We start from the raw sequence: 23,620 nt of genomic DNA, 5'->3' as shown, positions 1-23,620 counted from the left end.
TGGGTTGGGAAGATCCCCTGGAGAAGGAAATGGCAACCCGCTCCAGTATTCATGCCTGGAAAATCCCAGGGACCAAGGAGCCTGGTGGGCTACAGTCCATGAGTTCGCAGAGTCGGACACGACTGAGTGACTTCGCTTCACTTCACTTCAAGATGAATCCAGGATCTCAGGAAAACAATGTAGAAGTTGCAAGAAATGTTTACCAAAGACCTAGACAAACTAAAGAATAAGCAAACTGAGATGAATAATATACTAGAAGGAATCAATAGCAGATGAGGCAGAAGAGTGGATAAATGACCTAGAGGACAGAATGGTGGAAACTGCTGCCACAGAACAGAGTATAGAAAAAAGAATGAGAAGAAATGAGACAGCCTAAGTGAACTCAGGGACAATACTAAACACACCAACATTTACATTATAGGGACATTATAGGGGTCTGAAAAGGAGAAAGGACCTGAGGAAATATTTGAAGAGATAATAGCTGAAAATGTCCCTAACGTGGGAATGGAAATAGTTAACCAGATCCAGGAATCACAGAGTCCGAGGCAGGATAAACCCCAGGAGAACACACTAAGACACATAACAATCAAACTGACAAAAATTAAAAACAGAGATAAAATATTAAAAGAAACAAGAGGAAAATGACAAATAACATACAGAGGGACTCCTATAAGGTTATCAGCTGATTTCTCAACAGAAAACAGAAACTCTACAAGCCAGAAGAGAATGTCATGATTATTTTAAAGTTATGGAAGAGAAGAACCTACAAACAAAAATACTCTACCCAGAAAGACTCTCACTCAGACTTAACAGAGAAATCAAGACAAGTAAAAGTTAAGAGAATGGAGCACCACCAAACCAGCTTTACAACAAATGCTAAAGGAACTTCTCTAAGCAGGAAGCACAAGAGAAGGGAAAGACCTACACAAAATAAACCCCAAACAATTAAGAAAGTTGTTAGGATCATGACTGCTAAGTTGCTTCAGTCACGTTCGACCCGTAGGCCTTCCCCGATAGCTCAGCTGGTAAAAAATCTGCACGCAATGCTGGAGACCCCAGTTTGATTCCTGGGTTGGGAAGATCCCTTGGAGAAGGGATAGGCTACCCACTACAGTATTCTTGGGCTTCTCTGGTGTCTCAGACAGTAAAGAATCCATGTGCAATGCGGGAGACCTGGGTTTGACTCCTGGGCTGGGAAGATCCCCTGGAGGAGGGCATGGCAATCCACTCCAGTATTCTTGCCTGGAGAATCCCCTTGGACAGAGGAGCCTGGCAGGCTATAGTCCATGACATTCTCCAGGCACGAATGCTGGAGTGGGTTACCTTGCCCTCCTCCAGGGGATCTTCCCAACCCAAGGATCAAACTTGTGTCTCTGTGACCTCTGCGTTGGCAGGCTGGTTCTTTACCACTAGCACTGCCTGGGAAGCCCAGTAGGATCGCGTGGCTGCTGTTCGGTTGCTCAGTCGTGTCTGACTCTTTGTGACCCCATGGACCGCAGCACGCCAGGCTTCCCTGTCCTTCACAGTCTCCCAGAGCTTGCTCAGACTCATGTCCATTGGGTCGGTGATGCCATCAAACCATCTCATCCTCTGTCGTCCCCTTCTCCTCCTGCCCTCAGTCTTTCCCAGATCAGGGTCTTTTCCGGTGAGTTGGCTCTTTGCATCAGGTGGCCAAAGTATTGGAGCCTCAGCTTCAGCATCAGTCCTTCCAAGGAATATTCAGGGTTGATTTCCTTTAGGATTTCCTTTTACAATTGACTGAGTTGATCTCCTTGTAGTCCAAGGGACTCTCAATAGAATCATACATATTGATAATTACCTCAAATATAAATAGATTAAATGCATGAACCAAAAGACACAGACTGGCCAGGCAGATGCAAACATGTGCATTTACGCGCTTCCACTTAACCACGTCACTCTATTTAACCCCCCAGATCGTATGTAATTATTTATAGTGTTAGGTTAATCATGTTTCCGGTATGGCTTGCAATTGTAATGATATTTTATTTTTAGTCTGGCTATTCATTGTGAAAACTGATACATGCCTTCTGCTATTGTGATTTTGCTTAGTACACTAATTGTATCATGATTGGTCAACAAAAAATAGCAGAATTCCATATCACTAAAACTACCATCTAATAGAAAAACCTGTAATCACTTTTTAAAATCCAGATTTATATCAGAATTACCTTGGAATTTTTTGAAAAAGACAAATGCCCAGGTATTGCCTTTTTTCCTCCAAAGCTGCAGCTGTGTCTCTAGTGAGCAGCCGTGTTTAAAACAGCTGGACTGTGTGATGATCTTTTACTTTTATCTCGTTTGTTTCCCTTTGTTTATTTCATATTCAGTGCTGCCGTTTCATTTAGTTTGTGTTTTCCAATTTCTCCATTTTCCTCTTTTATGTTCTTTCCCAAGCCCTTACCAAGCGTAGTAGAAAGGCTTCTGTACACACATATAAATACATGAACAGTACATGACCTCCTTTGTTTCTGCGAGTCAGAGCCTCCAGCTGAGAGTCGCTTCTCCACAGACAGAAGGCGAGCACTGCCACCCCGATTGCTGTGTCCTTCTTTCTCTTCGCAGAGTGTCCCGGGAGAGGCATCACGTACTGTTTCCCTCACGGACGCCTTTGGAGTCTTGATTCACCTTCCTGACAACTACTGCCCGTTGAATCGCAAAACAGAGTTAGCCCATTTCTACCCGGAATTCTTAACTTTCCCCAGCCAAAATGTCAGGTTGAATTCAATCAAGAAACTCATCAAAAATACCTGCCCCCATTTCAGACTCTAAATGAATTAAGATCTTCCTATGTTCATCACTGATAATGGCCTGTAATTTTCTTTTTCTGTAGTATCTATATTAATGCATATATATGGATTCTAGAAAAATGATACCGATGCGTCTACTTGCAGAACAGGTATAAGACACAGATGTGGACAATGGACTTGTGGACACAGCTAGGGAAGGAGCAGGTGGGATGAACTGAGAGAGTAGTATTGAAATAAATACATTACCATGTGTAAAATTGTAAAAAAAAAAAAAAAAAAGTTGTGAAATATTACAACTCCCTACTGAACAACCATCAACAGGAGAGTGCTGGATCCCACCAAAAAAAGATACCGCACGTCCAACGGCAAAGGAGAAGCCCCAGCAATTGTAGGAGGGGCGAAATCGCATTGAAAATTGAACCCCATACACACCAGAGACGCTTGGAGCGCTCAGACAAACCTTGTGTGCACAGGACCCAGAAACCCCACAGTTCAGTCCAGTTGAGTTCATTTCAGTTCAGTCTCTCAGTCGTGTCCGACTCTTTGTGAACCTATGGACTGCAGCACACCAGGCTTCCCTGTCCATCACCAACTCCTGGAGCTTACTCAAACTCCTGTCCATCGAGTCAGTGATGCCATCCAACCATCTCATCCTCTGTCGTCCCCTTCTCCTCCCATCTTCAATCTTTCCCAGCATCGGGGTCTTTTCCAATTAGTCAGTTCTTTGCATCAAGTGGCCAAAGTATTGGAGTTTCAGCTTCAGCATCAGTCCTTCCAATGAATATTCAGGACTGATTTCCTTTAGGATGGACTGGTTGGATCTCCTTGCAGTCCAAGGGACTCTCAGGCATCTTCTCCAACACCACAGTTCAAAAGCATCAGTTCTTTAGCGTTCGGCTTTCTATATAGTTCAACTCCCACATCTATACATGACTACTGGAAAGACCATAGCTTTGACTAGATGGACCTTTGTTGGCAAAGTAATGTCTCTGCTTTTTAATATGCTGTCTAGGTTGGTCATAGCTTTTCTTCCAAGAAGCAAGCATCTTTTAATTTCATGGCTGCAGTCACCATCTGCAGTGATTTTGGAGCCCAAAAAATAAAGTCTCTTACTCTTTCCATTTGTTTCCCCATCTATTTGACTTGAAGTGATGGGACTGGATGCCATGATCTTAGTTTTCTGAATGTTGAGCTTTAAGCCAACTTTTTCACTCTCCTCTTTCACTTTCATCAAGAGGCTCTTTAGTTCTTCTTCACTTTCTGCCATAAGGATGGTGTCATCTGCATATCACGTTATTGATATTTCTCCAAGAAATCTTAATTCCAGCTTGTGCTTCTTCCAGCCCAGCATTTCGCATGATGTACTCTGCATATAAGTTAAATAAGCAGGGTGACAATATACAGCCTTGACATACTCCTTTTCCTATTTGGTACCAGCCCGTTGTCCCATGTCCAGTTCTAACTATTGCTTCCTGACCTGCATACAGATTTCTCAAGAGGCAGGTCAGGTGGTCTGGTACTCCCATCACTTGAAGAATTTTCCACAGTTTGCTGTGATCCACAGAGTCAAAGGCTTTGGCATAGTCAATAAAACAGAAGTAGATGTTTTTCTGGAACTCTCTTGCTTTTTTGGTGATCCAGTGGATGTTGGCAATCTGATCTCTGGTTCCTCTGCCTTTTTGAAATCCAGCTTGAACTTCTGGAAGTTTATGGTTCATTTACTGCTGAAGCCTGGCTTGGAGAATTTTGAGCATTACTTTGCTAGCATGTGAGATGAGTGCAATTGTGCGGTAATCTGAGCATTCTTTGGCATTGCCTTTCTTTGGGATTGGAATGAAAACTGACCTCTTCCAGTCCTGTGGCCACTGCTGAGTTTTCCAGATTTGCTGGCGTATCGAGTGTATAGCACTTTCACAGCATCATCTTTCAGGATTTGATATAGCTCAACTGGAATTCCATCACCTCCACTAGCTTTGTTTGTAGTGATGCTTCCTAAGGCCCACTTGACTTCACATTCCAGGATGTCTGGCTCTAGGTGAGTGATCGCACCATTGTGGTTATGTGGGTCGTGAAGATCTTTTTCGTACAGTTCTTCTGTGTATTTTTGCCACCTCTTCTTAATATCTTCTGCTCTGTTAAGTCCATACCATTTCTGTCCTTTATTGTGCCCATCTTTGCATTGAATGTTCTCTGAGACCCCACAGAGACTGAGCCAGCACTGTGTGTGCGTGTCTCCTGAGGAGGTATGCGTCAGCAGTGGACTGCTGCAGGGGCAGGGCTCTGGGTGCAGTAGACCTGGGTATGGCATACGCCCTCTTGGAGGAGGTCGCCATTAACCCCACCATAGAGCCAGCAGAACTTACACCAGACTGAGGAAACAGACTCTTGAAGGGCACAAAGCCTTGTGGGCACCAGGACCCAGGAGAAAGGAGCACTGATCCCACAAGAGACTGACCCAGACTTGCCCAGGAGTGCCCAGGGGTCTCTGGGGAGGCGTGGGTGGGCGGGGGCCTGCTGCAGGGCTGGGGGCACTGAGTGCAGCAGTGCATCATGGGACCTTCTGAAGGAGGTCACCATTATCCTCATCACCCCCACCGTAGTTTGGTCTCAGGTCAAACAACAGGGAGGAAACACAGCCCCGCCCATCAACAGAAAATTGGGTTAAAGATTTACTGAGCACGGCCCCGCCCATCAGAACAAGACCCAGTTTCCCCCTCAGTCAGTCTCTCCCATCAGGAAGCTTCCATAAGCCTCTTATCCTTCTCCATCAGAGGGCAGACAGACTGGAAACCACTATCACAGAAAACTAACCAATCTGATCTCATGGCCCACAGCCTTGTCTAATTCAACGAAACTAGGAGCCATGCCATACAGGGCCACCCAAGATGGATGAGTCACGGTGGAGAGTTCTGACAAAATGTGGCCCACTGGAGAAGCAGATGGCAAACCACTTCAGTATTCTTTCCTTGAGAAGCACATGAATAGTATGAAAAGGCAAAAAGATAGGACACTGAAAGATGAACTCCCCACGTCGGTAGGTGCCGAATATGCTACTGAAGATCAGTGGAGAAATAACTCCAGAAAGAATGAAGAGATCGAGCCAAAGCAAAAACAATACCCAGTGGTGGATGTGACTGGTGATAGAAGTAAAGTCCGATGCTGTAAAGAGCAATATAACATAGGAACCTGGAAATTTAGGTCCATGAATCAAGGCAAGTTGGAAGTGGTCACACAGGAGATGGAAAAAGTGAATGTTGACATTTTAGGAATCAGCAAACTTAAATGGACTGGAATGGGTGAATTTAATATAGATGACCATTATATCTACTACTTCCCTTAGAAGAAATGGAGTAGCCCTCATAGTCAACAAAAGAGTCTGAAATGCAGTACTTGGGTGCAATCTCAAAAATGACAGAATGGTCTCTGTTCGTTTCCAAGGCAAACCATTCAATATCACAGTAATCCAAGTCTGTGCCCCGACCAGTAATGCTGAAGAAGCTGAAGTTGAACAGTTCTATGAAGACCTACAAGACCTTCTACAACTAATGCCCCAAAAAGCTATCCTTTTCATTATAGGGGACTGGAATGCAAAAGTAGGGAGTCAAGAGATACCTGGAGTAAGAGGCAAATTTGGCCTTGGAGTACAGAATAAAGCAGGGCAAAAGCTAACAGAGTTTTGCCAAGAAAACACACTGGTCATAGCAAACATCCACTTCCAACAACACAAGAGAAGACTCTACACATGGACATCACCACATAATCAATAACGAAATCAGATTGATTATATTCTCTGCAGTCAAAGATGGAGAAGCCCTATACAGTCAGCAAAAACAAGATCAGGAGCTAATTTTGGCTCAGGTCATGAACTCCTTATTGCCAAATTCAGACTTAAATTGAAGATAGGGAAAACCACTAGACCATTCAGGTATGACCTAAATCAAATCCCTTATGATTATACAGTGGAAGTGAGAAACAGATTTAAGGGACTAGATCTGATAGATAGAATGCCTGATGAACTATGGACTGAGGTTCATGACATTGTACAGGAGACAGGGATCAAGACCATCCCCATGGAAAAGAAAGGCAAAAAAGCAAAGTGGCTGTCTGGGGAGGGCTTACAAATAGCTGTGAAAAGAAGAGAAGTGAAAAGCAAAAGAGAAAAGGAAAGATATAAGCGTCTGAATGCAGAGTTCCAAAGAATAGCAAGAAGAGATAAGAAAGCCTTCCTCAGCGATTAATGCGAAGAAATAGAGGAAAAAAATAGAATGGGAATGACTAGAAATCTCTTCAAGAAAATCAGAGATACTAAGGGAAAATTTCATGCAAAGATGGGCACGATAAAGGACAGAAATGGTATGGACCTAACAGAAGCAGAAGATATTAAGAAAAGGTGGCAAGAATACACAGAAGAACTGTAAAAAAGGTCTTCATGACCCAGATAATCACGATGGCATGATCATTCACCTAGAGCCAGACATCCTGGAATGTGAAGTCAAGTGGGCCTTAGGAAGCATCACTACAAACAAAGCTAGTGGAGGTGATGGAATTCCAGTTGAGCTATTTCAAATCCTGAAAGATGATGCTGTGAAAGTGCTGCACTCAATATGCCAGCAAATCTGGAAAACTCAGCAGTGGCTACAGGACTGAAAAAGGTCAGTTTTCATTCCAATTCCAAAGAAAGGCAATGCCAAAGAATGCTCAAACTACCACACAATTGCACTCATTTCACACGCTAGTAAAGTAATGCTCAAAATTCTCCAAGCCAGGCTTCAGCAATACATGAACCGTGAACTTCCAGATGTTCAAGCTGGATTTCGAAAAGGCAGAGGAACCAGAGATCAAATTGTCACCATCTGCTGGATCATCAAAAAGGCAAGAGAGTTCCAGAAAAACATCTACTTCTGTTTTATTGACTACGCCAAAGCCTTTGGCTCACAACAAACTGTGGAAAATTCTTCAAGAGATGGGAATATCAGACCACCTGACCTGTCTCCTGAGAAATCTGTATGCAGGTCAGGAAGCAACAGCTAGAACTGGACATGGAACAATGGACTGGTTCCAAATTGGGAAAGGAGTACGTCAAGGCTGTATATTGTCACCCTGCTTATTTAACTTCTATGCAGAGTACATCATGAGAAATATGGGGCTGGATGAAGCACAAGCTGGAATCAAGATTGCCAGGAGAAATATCATTAACCTCAGATATGCAGATGACACCACCCTTATGGCAGAAAGTGAAGAAGAACTAAAGAGCCTCTTGATGAAAGTGAAAGAGGAGAGTGAAAAAGTTGGCTTAAAGCTCAACATTCAGAAAACTAAGATCATGGCATCCAGCCCCATAGCTTCATGGCAAATAAAAGGGGGAAACAATGGAAACAGTGAGAGACTTTATTTTTGGGGGCTCCAAAATCACTGCAGATGGTGACTGCAGCCATGAAATTAAAAGATGCTTGCTTCTTGGAAGAAAAGCTATGACCAACCTAGACAGCATATTAAAAAGCAGAGACATTACTTTGCCAACAAAGGTCCATCTAGTCAAGGCTATAGTTTTTCCAGTGGTCATATATGGTGTGAGAGTTGGACCATAAAGAAAGCTGAGTGCCAAAGAACTGATGCTTTTGAACTGTGGTGTTGGAGAAGACTCTTGAGAGTCCCTTGGACTGCAAGGACATCCAACCAGTCCATCCTAAAGGAAATCAGTCCTGAATATTCACTGGAAGGACTGATGCTGAAGCTGAAACTCCAATACTTTGGCCACTTGATGTGAAGAACCGACTCATTGGAAAAAACCCTGATGCTGGGAAAGATTGAAGATGGGAGGAGAAGGGGACAACAGAGGATGAGATGGTTGGATGGCATCACTGACTCGATGGACAGGAGTTTGAGTAAGCTCCAGGAGTTGGTGATGGACAGGGTGATGGACAGCCTGGCGTGCTGCAGTTCGTGGGGTCGCAAAGAGTCGGACACGACTGAGGGAGTGAACTGAACTGATGTGTAAGATAGATCGCTAGTGGGAGTTACTATATAACACAGGGGGCTTGACCCTGCGCTCTGTGACAGCCTAGAGGGGTGAGATGGGGGTGGAGGGAGGCTCAGGAGGGAAGGGATATATGTATACTTATAGCTCATTCACATTGCTGTACGGGAGAAACCAACACAACATTGTAAAGCAATTATCCTGTAATTATAATTTTAAAAAATTTAAATTACAATAAGTAAATACATTTTTAAAAAATTAGTTCATTTATTTAGGGAGTAAAACCAGAAGTGAAAATGTTTTCCTTCCCAGAAGGAGAAAAAAGAAAGTCAGCTCTTGTTGCTGGACTGGATGCAGCTCGGCCCTTCCCCCTGACTCCCCACACTTCGGCTGGTGTGGCTAGCACAGCCTGTATTCGCAGGAGGAATGAATGAAGTGGTGCCCACTGTGCCGGGCACGTGGAGACTCAGGGCGGCCGAGGCAGCAGGGCCTTGCTGGGAAGCACATCCTTTAGGACAGAAAGCGGGCAGACCGCCAGAAGGCGGGAAGTGGCCTCCACAGGGCGGGGCACAGCCAGGGCACCTGCGGGCATTCAGTCAATGCTTTCCGGATGAAGGCATGTGTGAGAGAAGGGTAAGGACGTCCACATCCCATTGAGCAGGAGGAAGATGAACTTTTAATCGGCGGTGTTGGCACAACTGGAGAGTCAAAGAGAAAGGGAAGAAATAGAGTTGATCGATCCTGCACTCAGCGCACAAGGGCAAAGCCTGAGCGGCTCAGAGGCTTCGCGGGAAAAGCTGAAACGAAGCCGTGTGGGCTCTACAGGAAAATATGAACGAGTTCCTCCACGAACTACATAGCAAAAACATCCCCAAGTGCGGCTGAAACCCAGAGACAATAACTGAAATCAACCAAGCAAAGCAGACAAATGACTACCTGGAGAAGAATTTGCGAACAGCAGCACAGGTCAAGGGTTAAGGGCCCTGATACCTAAGGAACGTCCGAGACCGGGAAGATGAGAGACAGTCCTGTGGACAAGCAGGTGAAAGACGTGAACAGCTCATAGGAAAAGGGATTCATGATCTTTATTCTTGTGGAAAAAATGCCCAACGTCACGGGGAACAAAAGAATGTAAATTTGAAGGTACACAGAGAGATCCTTGCTTTCTTATCTGATGGGCAAGAGTCCAGGCATTCCCGCAGGCTCCATGGGTGGAGCCGAGGGAGAGCAGGTGTTTCGGGCATGTCACCTGCCAGAGGGGGTCCTGGCGGCTTTAGGACAAGCGCTCACATCATTCGGTTGGGCTGGTTCGTTCCACGTCTAAGAACTGGCCCACAGACACTCAGGAGAAATAGAAAGCAACACACACATAAGGCCACGAGTGGTGGCTTATTTGTGTTCTGCGTGTGTGCTAAGTTGCTTCAGTCCTGTCCCTCTCTTGGCGGCGCTTTGGACTGGAGCCCGCCAGGCTCCTCTGTCCACGGGGTTCTCCAGCTAAGAACACTGGAGTGAGTCGCCTCCTCCAGGTGATCTTCCCCACCCAGGGGTCAAGCCCTGGTCTCTCACATCCCCGGCATCGGCAGGCGGTTTCTTTACCACTAGCGCCACCTGGGAAGCCCGTATCTGTGTTAGCGAAAGAATAAAAACAGCGGAAGGCCCCTCAGTGGGCGGAACCATGCTGTGGTACTGCGTACGGTGTTGTCAGTACCATCGCTAGCACTCCGAAGACGAAAGGACCCCCAGGAGTCACACCGTTAGTACCGATACTGGTGCTGCTGCTTTGAAATGACACATATGTGTGATATATGTAGTACATGTGTCATGTTAAACTTCTTAGAAACCAGGATTTTCAGTACAAGAGAAAAGAGAAATAGGAAATCAAAGGGCAAACCCATCCTTAAGTTTGAATTGGGAATGTTAACATAAACTCCTCAGCTATTTTCTCAAAATAAGACTACTTTCTATTTCTGACTGCTGAAAAGTTGTCTCATCAAAAAGAAGTAAGGATTTCATTGCATAAAAATGATACATGAAATAAATGGAGGTGGGGGGATGGAAACAGTGGCAGATTTTATTTTCTTGGACTCCAAAATCACTGTGGATGGTGACTGCAGCCATGAAATTAAGAGACACTTGTTTTTTGGAAGAAAAGCTATGACAAGCCTAGACACCATAAAAAAAAGCAGAGATGTCCCTTTGCCGATGGGCTTCCCCTGTGGCTCAGACAGCGAAGAATCCACCTGCAACGCAGGAGACCCAGGTTTGATCCCTGGGTCTCAAAATCCTCTGGAAAAGGGAATGGCAATCCCTTGGCAAATATCCAAGGGATATTTGGATAAAGGCAAATATCCAGGCAATATTCTTGCCTGGAGAATTTCATGGACAGAGGAGCCTAGTGGGCTACAGTTCAAAGGGTCGCAAAGAAGGAGACACAGCTGAGTGAGGTTTCTTTCACTTTGCTGACAAAGGTGTGTATAGTCAAAGCTGTGGTTTTTCCAGTAGTCATGTATGGATGTGAGATCTGGACCATAAAGAAGGCTGAGTGCTGAAGAACTGATACTTTTGAAGTATGGTTCTGGGGAAGACTCTTGAGAGTCCCTTGGACTGCAAGGAGATCCAACCAGTCAATACTAAAGGAAATCCGTCCTGAATATTCATTGGAAGGCCTGACACTGAAGCTGAAGCTCCAATACTTTGGCCACCTGATGCAAAGAGCTGACTCACTGGAAAAGATCCTGCTTCTGGGAAAGGTTGAGAGCAGGAGGAGAAGGGGATGACAGAGGACAAGATGGTTATTTAACATCACCGAGTCAATGGACATGAGTTTGAGCAAACTCTGGGAGGTGGGAAAGGACAGGGAAGCCTGGCGTGTTGCAGCCCATGGGGTCGCAGAGTCAGACACAGCTGAGCGACTGAACAGCACCAGCAAGATGACACGTAAAGCGAGCCTATTTTAGGAGAAACATCTGCTTTTAAATAACTACAAATACAATAGGTTAGATGGAAATGTAAAATGAAAAACCGTTACAGACAGGAAAAATGATGCTTTATATGTAAGATTGTTATTGACCAAAACTTTCTAATTAACAGTATTATTAACTCAAGTGCTTTTCACTTTAATATAAGACCTCATGGTTGGGGTTCTCCATAACCATTCTTTTTTCTTTTTGTAGACATTCTTTCTGCTTGTTATTTGAAATATGGCAATATGAATTCATCCTACAGAGATTCTAATCTATGGTTTACATTAACTTTTTGTGTAAAGGCTGCTCTTAGAGTTCAAGATGTTTTCAGTGTCAGGATCCACAGACAGCTTTGCAATCAAATGGAAAATGATGATCATTTGAAGCTGATGCATATTTTTTTTCTCTTATAAAGTAAAAAAAAAGTATGGATTAAAATATACCAAATATCTTTAAAATCCATTTTATTCAAAAGAATACTACAGAATTCTCACTGGGCCTTGGTCGGAGGCTAGGGCTCATTATTCTGAAAAGGAATAAAATAAATCAGAAAGGGACAGAGTTGAGTGCTTGCCCTTCCTCCTGGGCACGCACTGGACCTCAGGGTCACCGAGGCCCCACATGCCCTGTGTACTGAGGCTCCCGGGCAGACGACGCGGAGTCAGGGGATTGCCTGCAAGTGACCGGGAGGGAGGGCGGTGGCCGGAGGAGACGAGACCAGCCTGCTCTGAACTGGCCCCTGTTGCGCCGCCGGCGGATTCAGGCTCCGGACTGTGAGCTTTACTTCCGTGCAAGTCTCCGTATTCTGAAATTATAATCAGTAGCCACCCAAGCACCTGGGAGTTGGGGAGCCAGTTCTGGGGGTCCTGGCCCCAGCGTGGGACGTTGGACTGAATGGGAGGCCAGACAACAAGGGGTCCCCGCAAGTTTCCCGAAAGCTCAGAGGAGTTGGGGGGCCTGGGGAGGTCAGAAGAACTCGGGGGTGGGGGAGAGGGAAGTGGGTGCGTGAAGCAGGGCTGTGGCTCAGGTGAGGAGGGGCTCAGAGGGTGGGCGGGGGGCTGGGGCCAGGGAGGGGCAGGGCCAGCCCCCAGGAAACACAGGCCTGGGCTCTCAGGGGGCCTGGCTCAGCCATGGGCTCCCCAGCTGCCCTCCAGGACCCCCCCCCCCACAGCAAGGAAAGCCCCCTGCCTCCCCAGGGACCGCTCCTTTCACACCCTGGGCTTCTGGAGGCAGAAGCTGACGGGCCCACCTGGCTGGGTGCGGACCCAGAGGCCCCCTCCCTGCTTCTCAGGCACCATGGGCCGTCTCTGGGCCTCAGAATATTCTGGAAACACCACACTCGCCTTTCTTCAGCAGCTCTTGGCCAAGACCCCTCAGCTCCCTAGACCCACGCGGGGCCAGATGTGCAAGGAGCCCAGAGGTTGTCAGGGACATAGAGAGAAACTGAGGCTGGGGTGGGGGGAGTGGTCAGAGTCCAGGCCAGGGATCTGCCCCCAGAGCTGCCCAGCTGGGACCCCACTCCAGCTCCACAGCTGGAGTGTCCACTCACCCCTTCCCTCCCGCAGAGCCCTGAGGGCCGCCCTAGGCCCGGGGTCAGCGGCAGGGAGAGAGGGGAGGAGGACTAGGGGATGAGGACGGGGCGGGCTGTGCTGCAGGGGGGCCCGCCGGCCCAGGACTCGGCCTCTCACCTGCCTCCTCTCCCTCCTTCTTGGGCAGGGGAGACCGAGGACCCCGAGCCCACAGCACCCGAGGCCGGGCGGAGGCAGGGGCATCTGTCTCCCCGCTGCCCCCGGGGACTGCCAGATGCTCACTGAGCAGCTGGCCGGCCCAGGCGGTCCCAGCCCTGGGGTCGAGCCCTGCGGCTCAGCTGGTGGCCCCCCGCGGAGGGTCCCATGCAGCCCGAGGTCCAGGCAGCCGCCGCCCTCCTGTCCCAGGTACGCGCTGGGAGTGGTGTGCGTTGTGTGGGCACCCTTGGGGGGTACGGCACACACGTGTATCGCACACGCGTGTCTGGCCGTGTGTCCACAGGTGGGGCACACAAGCCCTTTAGGGACCACGTGGGCAAAGGGGACACCCCACCCCACTCCCGAAGGCTGCCCAGAGCAGTGGGACCTGGGGGCTGGCAGCAGGGCTCCCGGAAAGCAGACCAGCTGGGGCCCTGGGTCAGGGCCCGGTCATCCGGGGCTGGGCCCGCGGAGCCTCACCCCACACTCACCCCGCCCCACCCCGGACCTAGATCCGGCTGCCCGCGTGTTTCCTTTCATCTGAGGTTAAGTCAGCTGATATTGCTGAGCTGGGCTCATGCTCCCTTGTGTCACAAGTCTCCAGATAGCCATCAGGGCCGGCCCTGCTGATACAGAGCCCTGCTGGACATGCTCTGGGGCTAAGACGTGTCCTCCAAATCCCATGCAAGTCTGAGCACTCACTTTGTTCCGGGCAGTGGGGCAGGGGTCGGCTTCAGCGCGGGGCACTGTGGTCAGAGTTGCAAGCACCCCAAGGTCCCTTCTGGCCACCCTCCCACTGGCTGCTGGGCCTCCCCCACTTCCAAGAGGATGCCTCAGGGACCAGCTCCAGAACCCAAAGCCCAGTGACGAGGGCCCCAGGCAGCTGGGATCGCACTGGGCAGAAAAGTCAGGCTTGGGGTTCGGGGTCAGCTTCCAGCTGGCAGGGCCACCTTGCTTTATCTTTGCTGGGAATTTGCCCCAGTGGCTTACGAAACTGACCTGAATCTGTTCCAGACTGCCAGCGCATCTGTTGCAAGGATGCGGGGTCACAGCCTGGGGCCCTCTTTGATAAAATCACTCCTAAAAGGTGTTCCCTCAGACACTCACCCTGATCCTTTGGTTTCCTGGGTGACCTGCTGGTGTGAAGTCGGGGACCTCTGAGCTTCATGGGATCCCCAGGACCTGGGTCTGCCCCCAGCTGGCCTGGGGAGTGAGGGCTGGGGCCTGACACACCCCGATTCTGATTAGCACGACTTGAGACCTTCCCATCCTCCCAGGTCACCTGCATGCCACCCACTGCCCGCCAGCCTCAGCTGACCCTTTGGGGGCCCCAGGCTACTGTGCACCCCAGGAGCCCAGACGGTGTCTGTGCTGGGGCGTCTGAGGAGCCATCAGGCCTTTCCTCACTAGAGAGCCAGGCGAGCGTCCCCGGCCCCTGGGAGAAGGGGGCAGGAGACCTGGGAGGTGGCCTGTCCTTGGTCCTTTGAGGCTGTGTGTCCATTTCCTGGTCAGGGTCCTCGTCCACCTCGCCAGAGCTGCTGAGCCAGCTCTTTGGCCGACCCGGCTGGCCCTCCAAAGCTACCCTGATCTCCCCCTGCAGAACCAGAGCCCATGCAGGGCCTGAGCTGAGAGTGGACTTAGAGAGGGCAGACGAGCGAGTCGGGCCAGGGAGGCTGGGGTGGAGGAGCCAACGGCAAAGCAGGGCTGGCTGGAGGAGGACGAGGGAGGGTGACTCAGCCAGCCTGGCGCTCGCTATCCAAGGGGCGCCTACTGAGTTCCCAGCCTGGCTTGGCCGTGGCATGGGGGAGGCCCTGCCCGCAGTGGGTGGAGAGTGTCTCTGTGAGACACACAGGCCAGGGGAGACACCATACAAGGACCTCACACACCACACGGTGCAGGGCTTCCCCCAGCTGCCTCCTCCTCCCGACCCCCACAGCGGCCAGAGCCTGGGGGAGAGCTGCCCAACCCTCCCCCATCTGTGGCCCCTGAGGGCTGAGACTGACTCACCCACGGCTGAGTCCAGGCGCCCGGGAGGACTTGACAGGGAGTGAGTGTGTGACTGCAGAGAGGCGTGGAAGCACGGACGGAGGGACAGACGGACGGGCGGGCAGGGGTGGGTGGGCAGGCGGACGCACAATGGGTGGGTGGACGGATGGGGTGGCTAAGGAAGGAGGAGGAGCAGATGAACCCCCTTGGCACAAACGTTACCTTCACACTGAGATGTCCCTTGACATTTAAAAGTAGAACGCCCCAACCATCCAGCTACCTCCATCCAGGTTCTCAACTGCTCTACTTTAATCATTTAATTTTAAATGATTTTAATTTTAATCATTTTTTAAATTTGTTTCTTACTTCTTTCTTTGTTGTCTGCACGTCGCCTGAGCCACGGTGCTGGTGCCTGGGGGTGGCTCAGGAAATCCACGCTGAATGACGAGCTGGCGGACGATGGGACGGCGGAAGATGAGGTGGAGGGACGGTGGGCTTGGAAAAACAGGTGGGGGTCCACGGAGGCCTCTGGTTTTGAGCTTTAACCAACCCTCAGAAGGGAGAATCTGCTTCTCAGCCTCCTCGGGGGCCAGGAAGGGAAGGGGACAGAGGGACAGCTGAGGACCGGAGAGGCTGTGGTCCCCCCGACCTAATGCCCGCATGCTGGCACTCCAACTGCACCCGCAGGGCAAGAGCACGAGTGTCCACAGACACGCGCACGCACGCACAGGGGGTATTCTCACGCCTGCAGGCACTGGACACACACCCCGATGGTCCTTGCACCGGCACTCCCTGGTGGCGCTAAAGCCAGCTCTGTTCTGAGCGCTCCCCCTCCCCAGCAGGTCCTCCAAAGCGTGTGATCATCGTCCCCACTTCACATCAGGACCTGGACCCACAGCTGTCCAAGGACTCAGCGAGGGCCACCCCACCACCCTGCACAGAGGCCGGGGCCGCCAGCCAGCCTAGCGCTGCATGGTGGGACCCGCTCTCGGTGACTGGAGAGGGCTGCTCCTCTGGAGACGGGGTGGTGGGACGCGCTCCGCACTCACGTCTGTTTATTGCGAGACAATCGCTTTACAACCTCGTGTTAGTTTCTTCTGAACAACATCGCGAATCAGCCATGTGTAGACACATATCCCCTCACCTAGAGCCAGACATTCTGGAGTGCGAAGCCAAGTGGGCCTTAGGAAGCATCACTATGAACAAAGCTAGTGGAGGTGATGGAATTCCAGCTGAGCTATTTCAAATCCTAAAAGATGATGCTGTGAAAGTGCTACACTCGATATGCCAGCAAATCTGGAAAACTCAGCAGTGGCCACAGGACTGGAAAAGGTCAGTTTTCATCCCAATCCCAAAGAAAGGCAGTGCCAAAGAATGTTCAAACTACCGCACAATTCCACTCATCTCACACACTAGCAAAGTAATGCTCAAAATTTTCCAAGCCAGGCTTCAACAGTACATGAACCGAGAACTTCCAGATGCTCAAGCTGGATTTAGAAAAGGCAGAGGAACCAGAGATCAAATTGCCAACAGCCATTGGATCATAAAAAAAAGCAATTCCAGAAAAACATCTACTCCTGTTTTATTGACTATTCTAAAACCTTTTTGTGGCTCACAACAAACTGTGGGAAATTCTTAAAAAGATGGGAATACCAGACCAACTGACCTGTGTCCTGAGAAATCTGTATGCAGGTCAGGAAGCAACAGCTAGAACTGGACATGGAACAATGGACTGGTTCCAAAATGGGAAAGGAGTATGTCAAGGCTGTATATTGTCACCCTGCTTATTTAACTTATATAAAGACTACATCGTGAAATGCTGGGCTGAATGAAGCACAAGCTGGAATCAAGACTGCTGGGAGAAATATCAATAACCTCAGATATGCAGATGGCACCACCCTTATGACAGAAAGTGAAGACGAACTAAAGAGCCTCTTGATGAAAGTGAAAGAGGAGAGTGAAAAAGCTGGCTTAAAACTCAACACTCAAAAAACTAAGATCATGGCATCTGGTCCCATCACTTCATGGCAAACAGATGGGGAAACAATGGAAACAGTGAGAGGCTTTATTTTCTTGGGCTCCGAAATCATTGCAGATGGTGACTGCAGCCATGTAATTAAAAGACCCTTGCTTCTTGGAAGAAAAGCTATGACCAACCTAGATAGCATATTAAAAAGAAGAGACATTACTTTGCTGACAAAGGTTCGTCTAGTCAAAGCTATGATTTTTCAGTAGTCATGTATGGATGTGAGAGTTGGACCATAAAGAAAGCTGAGGGCCGAAGAACTGATGCTTTTGAACTGTGGTGTTGGAGAAGACTCTTGAGAGTCCCTTGGACTGCAAGGAGATCCAACCAGTCCATCCTAAAGGAAATCAGTCCTGAATAGTCATTGGAAGGACTGATGCTGAAGCTGACGCTCCAATCCTTTGGCCCCCTGATGGGAAGAGCTGACTCATTGGAAAAGACCCCGATGCTGGGAAAGACTGAAGATGGGAGGAGAAGGGGACGACAGAGGATGAGATGGTTGGATGGCATCACTGACTCAATGGACAGGAGTTTGAGCAAGCTTCAGCAGTTGGTGATGGACAGGGAGGCCTGGCATGCTGCCGTCCATGGGGTCACAGAATCGGACACGACTGAGCGACTGAACTGAACTTGAGGAGTCCCCTCACTCTCTGACCTCCTCCCACCTGCCCCTCATTGCGCCCGTCCAGGTCATCACAGAGCGGGGAGCTGAGCCCCCTGTGTTACACACCAGCCTCCTTCAGGCAGTCGGGGGAAGGGGGAGTGAGCTGGGGGTGGCTCCTTCCTGGAGCTCCAGAAAACTCCAGAGAGAATGGTGGAGGGAGAGGGAGCGAGCCCGGGCCGGGGGCTGTGCCTGAGGGTCCGCTCAGCCCCTGCCAGCCTCTCCCTGTGTCTGTGATGGGTTAACGCTCCCCCCGCCCCCCAGGGGCTGAAGGAAGGACTGGCACCTGGCCCGGAGGTGGGTGACTGCAGGCGCTGCTTGTGGGGCCGGGGCCTTCCTGCCACCCCTGGCCCTCCTCATCCCAGTCATGCTCCTGTTGCTGGGGCCACAGACGAGGCTTCGCGTGCCCAGTGCAGGGTCCTGGGCTGGGAAGACGTTGAGGGTCACTCTGTGGGGAGGGCACTGGCAAGGGGCCTGAGGACCCATGAGGAACAGCCTCAGAGCCGTGGACATTCTTGCGGGCCTGCCCGTCTCCTGAGTCCCAGGCGGGGAGCCACAGAAGACCCGGGAGAACGGGGGTCAGTGAGGCGGGGAGCGAGCCTGGGCTACTCAGCTTGGAGGGGGCTTCCACAGCGTGGCCCACCAGGTCTCAGCCTTCCCCACAGACGTGCAGGTCAACCCAGAGGTGGCAGGCGGCGGCGGCCTGCTCTGTCCTCTCCAACCTGAAGTGACCAGAGGTGGTGTCCCCCACGAAGGACCAGGGCAGGGTCCTTCCTGTCCAAGGGCCTGAGTCCAGACCTTATGCAGACCCAAGCGAGGACCCCAGGCTGATGGGGAGACGTGGGGCCAGCTGGGCCCCTCTTTGGGTTGTGGCTTCTGTCCCAGGAGACTAAGAGCAAAGGTGGCTGAGTCTTCCTGCAAATTCAGCCCTGCGTGGCAGCAGCATGCATGGGCCGGGACTGCCCCCTGTCCAGGGGGCGGTGTGTCCCTCTCTCCCAGGCCTCAGCAAGGAGCAGAAGACGAGTGTGTCTCGGTGGAGAGCCTGCGGTTAGGAGTGGGACCCGCCGTCCCCAGACAGAGGCCTGGGACCTGGCACTCGCTCTGCCAGGCGAGGCATCTCCCCACAAATGAGGGGTCAAGCGAACTCAATCCCGTCCTGAGTAGGGAGCCGGGAGGATGGAGGCAGCTGAGAAAAAGCAGAGCAGGACTCAGGCCTCGGGAGGCCCCGGCCATGTCGTGGGCGCAGGCGGCACCTGGCGTCTCCTCCCTGCAGTGGCCCCTCGAGGGCTGTAGCCCCTGCTCCCAAGGCTCCCCGATGGCACTGGCTCACATAAACGCCAGCCCGCACCCCTCGCCCACTCACTGGCTGCGTCGCCTCTGCAGCTCCGGTCCTGGAAGGCTCAGTGGCCGACGGTCCCCGGCAGGAAGCAGGCGGGCAGCACACGAGTTCCCCTCGGAGGGTCAGGCCTCCTGAAAAGTGATGCCAGGTGACACAGAGAGAAAGACCAGGGGAGGCTGCTGAGCTTGTGTGGCAGGGTGGGGGGTGCGGGGAGACAGCAGGGGGGCCTCTGAGGTTGGACGAGGGTGCGAGGAGGCCAGGTGGCTGGAGAAGTGGGCAGTGGGCAGGCCAGGGCGGTGGGTTCCGGGTTGGGTGTCATTGCTGGAGTAATAGGGAGCCATGGAGACTTGCAGGCAGGGAGGAGCAGAGCCTGGTACTAGGCTGGAGGTGGCCGGAAAGGGGAGTCCTGGGGGCAGCGGTAGAGGGCAGGGCTGGAATGGAGGGTGGGAGGAGGGGAAGTACCATGTGCCTCCTGCCCCACAGGCTCGGAAGTTCTGGGGACACCCCCTCACCCTCCACACGGCCTGGGCAGGACACTGGCAGGACCCCCGGGGGGCCGGGCCCCAGGCCAGCAGGGCTGTGTGACCCAGTCCCACCCCTTGCCAGGGCTGGGTCTGGCCTTCTGCCCAGGAACCCCAAGGACGGCCTCTTCCCCCCAGAATCTGGTCCTCAGGGTCTCAGGCCCCAAGGGCTTGTGGTGTCCGGGTCCCGGAGCCCCACTTACCTGGAATCCAGTCTTTCCTGAGGGATCTCAGGCGGCCCCTCCCCTCCCTGGGAGCGGTGGGGGGGCTCCAGGCTACACTATGGCTGCTCCGGCCCGGACAGCTGTTGTGTGCAGAGACACAGCGGCCTCTGCGGGCCAGGCCTCGTCCACCGGCCCCGACTCAGCCCGTGGTCCTGGGGTGCCCTCTGGTGGCCGATGGGCCCGACCGGCGAGGCCGTTGGGGGTCCTAGAGCTGGGCCTGGACCCGGCCTCCCACCCAGCCCCGAGCTCAGGGGAAGGGGCGCACGGACGTGTCACCTGCTCTCGTGTGTTACCGCAAACCCCCAGAAGCCGAGCTGCTTAGATCCGCATTTTCCAGAGAAACCAACGCCCAGAGTTAGAGAGACAGAAGGATTTGCAGGGCGTGAGCCGGGACCCTGGGCTCCAGGGCCCCGGTGCCTCCCCGTGCTGCTCCTCGGTGGAGCGACAGTGTCTGTGAGAAGCCTGCTTGCTGACAGCAGCCTGCCCACCAACCAGGACAGCACTCCTGGGGGCTGACACCTCTGCTCGGCGGGACCCAGGAAGGGAGGGGACAGTCTCTGCCCCCTCCAGGGACGGCTGGGCTGTACCCCCTGGGATCAGCCACTCCCACCTGCTGGAGAGATGGGCGAGACCCGGGAGGAAGCAGAGACACAGGAGGGGCGACGCCGCCACCCCCCACAGGGCCGCCTCTTGACACCAGGAGACTGGCGCTGCCCAAGGGGTCCCTGGGCCCATCAGAGAGGGACGGCTGGCCCTTGTGCCTGGTGGCTTGGCCACAGCAGGCCTGTGGGCCGGGCCAGGCCGAGGTCAGGCGGCACCCAGCTCTGCTCACGGCATTGGCTGCCCAGGTGCCAGGTGTGGTGGGCGGGGAGGGGCAGGCGGGCGGGCTGTGGGCCCCTCCACCCGCCCCTTGGCCGGCAGTCACACGTCCGGGCCTCAGGGAGAAAGCAGGCAGGTAGGAGCCCGGCTGCCAGCCCCCATGGGGGAGGAGGGGGCGCCCTGCCGCCAGTCACTTTCTGCCCCGTGCCTCGGTTTCCCCCTGGACCCTGGAACGAGTCCAACCTTCCTGGGGCTGCAGACGGATGGTCCCTCCGTGGGTGAGGTGGGGTGTCCGGGAAGGAACCTGCAGAGGGTCTGGTCCGGAGGAGCAGCCCCAGGGCTCTGGGGGCCAGATGCAGGGAGCCGGCGCTCACAGCCGGGGCCCGTCTGGGTGGGGGCTGAGTGCTGGCTGCAGAGCGTGGGACCCCTGGGCGCCCGCTCCTGGTCACCACATTCTCCCATCTCGGGAGGGAGGGGTGGGCCCGAGTGGTGAGGGGCTGGCCCCGATGACACGGCCCTGGGAGGGGTCGGGCTGGGACCCCCAGGGCCTGGCTGCCCAGGTCCACGGCACGGAGGCCACTTCAGGAGACCCCTGACCAGGGCTGGCCATCTGCCCCTCTGCCCGCCCCGAGCACGGGCCCCAGCGCCTTAGCTGCCGGAGCTGAAGAGCTCGCCTCCATTTTCTTCTGCCTGTCAGGGGTAGGGGGTGGGATTCCAGCGGGGACGACTCAGGACCCCCGGGCACCTGGACTCCGCCGCCCCCTCCAGGAACAGGGGCCTCGAGCCGGACACCTGCTCATGCAAATCCGATGTTTGCATGTCCTTCCCGCTCCGCGGCCCCATTTGCCTGGCGCCCCTCCCACCCCCAGCGCTCGCTGCCCCCCTCACCCCCGCCCTGGCGCTCACGGCCACCCCCACCATGCTCAGTGACCCCCCAGCACTCGGCACAGGACCCAGTGCTCCTTGGCCCCTCGGCTGGGAAGCCAGAGGCCAGGGACCAGCCTTCGGGGTTGGGGGTGAGGAGTCTGGGGTGAGGGGTGTGGGGTGAGGGGTCAGGTGGTGGCCCCAGAGAAGGCAAAACTGGGGCTTAGGACCAGCTGCCTATCAGCAAGGAAAGGGCGGCATGGGCTGGGTGGGCACCATAGCACCCCTCCTGAGACAGAGGCCGGCCCCAGGCCCACCCCCCGGCGGAGCAAGCCCGGGGCTCACGGACCGTGAGCACTCCAGTGCTACCCAGGCTCCCCACAGGCCGGGCCGGGGTACGTCCAGCGGTGGGGAGGGAGGCCACCCCCACAGGCCCTGCCCTGTCCCCCCCATACGGTGGGAAGGCTCCCCACATCGCTGCCTACACTCTGCGGTTGAAGAGCATCCCCCCAAGTTCACGTCCACCCCAAATATCAGAATGCTTGGAAAGAGGGTCTTTGCAGAAGCACTGAGTGATGGTGAGGTCATAGGGAGTGGGGCGGCCCCTTGAGCAGTGACCGGTGTCCTTATAAGGAGATGGGGAGATGGAGGCAGAGACTGGAGGGACGCTGGAGCCCCCAGAGCTGGACGGGGTGAGAAGGCCCTAGAGCCTGCTGAGAGCACGAGGCCCTGCGCACCTTGATTTGGGGTTTTTGGCCTCCAGAGCCTTCTGTCGCTTTAAGATGCCCAGCGGGTGGTCATTCGTTAGGGCGCCTGGGACCCTCCAGCAGTTATAACCCCAAGGGCGGCAGGGCCAAGGGGGTGCCCGAGCCCGGGCCAGGCCTAGCCCCCCTCGCCCCTACCCTGGCTCTGTGGTCAGATGCAGGACCCCCCACTCCCTGTGTGTGTCCCAGCAGTGGGGGCCCAGCGCGGGGCAGGGAGAAGGGTGCGGGGTGGGGCGGATGCAAATCCTCCCCCACCCTCCCCCAGAGCAGGGATGGGGGGAATTTGAATACGGCCTTTCCAAGCCTGGAGGCTGTGTGTGGGGACGGGGCCTGGGTGTGCGGGCAACACACGGGCTGTAGGAGTGCCCTGGCAGCCGTGGCAAAGTCCCACAGAGGGCGGAGGACAAGGGGAAGCGAGTCTCTGCTCAGGAGGCCGGAAGCCCACTGCAGCGTGGCCCGCTCTCCCAGCAGGGCCAGGGAGAGTCCTTCCTGCTCCTCCCACTGCTGGGCACCGGCATCCCCAGCCTCGGCCGCATCCCTCCAGCCTCTGTGTCCATCCTCACTCGGCTTCTTCCCCTCCTTCTAAGGCCACTTTGGCCAGTGGATCAGAGCCCATCCTGATGAGCCCCTCTCCCTGATCACATCTGCAAAGAGCTTACTTCCACAACAACTGCATTCGCAGGCCCCGGGAGCGAGGGCGTGGACGCGTCACTTTGGGGGACGCGGTGGCGGGCCCGTGGCGGCCTGCAGGGGCCCTGCCCACGCCTGCCGGCCCCGCCTGTGTGCACAGGTGGCCCTCTCTAAGAATCAAAGGGCTGGCCTGGCCCTGAGAACCAAGGGAGTCACTCTCCTTTCACAGAGGGCCCATCCTGGCTGGGCCCTGCCCAGGGCACCTCCCAGGGGACGGCGGTGGACGGGGCAGCCGTGGAGCTGGAGCTTCCCAGAGTGGGCCTGGTGGGGCAGAGCATCTCAGTTCTGCCGGGA

At 53.4% G+C, this 23,620-nt stretch overlaps 1 long non-coding RNA gene across 3 annotated transcripts; it reads right to left on the bottom strand.

The window, feature by feature from the left end:
- Positions 1 to 12,207: 12,207 nt before the first annotated feature.
- LOC106701269 (uncharacterized) lies at positions 12,208 to 20,301 on the bottom strand. Of its 3 annotated transcripts, none has more exons than XR_011461858.1 (6): positions 20,169 to 20,301; positions 19,469 to 19,575; positions 15,785 to 18,530; positions 15,440 to 15,593; positions 14,540 to 14,656; positions 12,208 to 12,513 (listed from the first exon to the last, which is right to left on the bottom strand). It is a non-coding gene; the product is annotated as an uncharacterized lncRNA (long non-coding RNA). The 3 variants fall into 3 exon arrangements; XR_011461859.1 differs by having other exon boundaries at positions 15,785 to 15,999; XR_011461857.1 differs by having other exon boundaries at positions 15,785 to 15,996.
- Positions 20,302 to 23,620: the final 3,319 nt, after the last annotated feature.

This window comes from Bos mutus, chromosome 22, assembly GCF_027580195.1.
Source record: "Bos mutus isolate GX-2022 chromosome 22, NWIPB_WYAK_1.1, whole genome shotgun sequence".
NCBI lineage: Eukaryota > Metazoa > Chordata > Mammalia > Artiodactyla > Bovidae > Bos > Bos mutus.
This window is presented reverse-complemented; position numbering and strand designations above follow the sequence as displayed.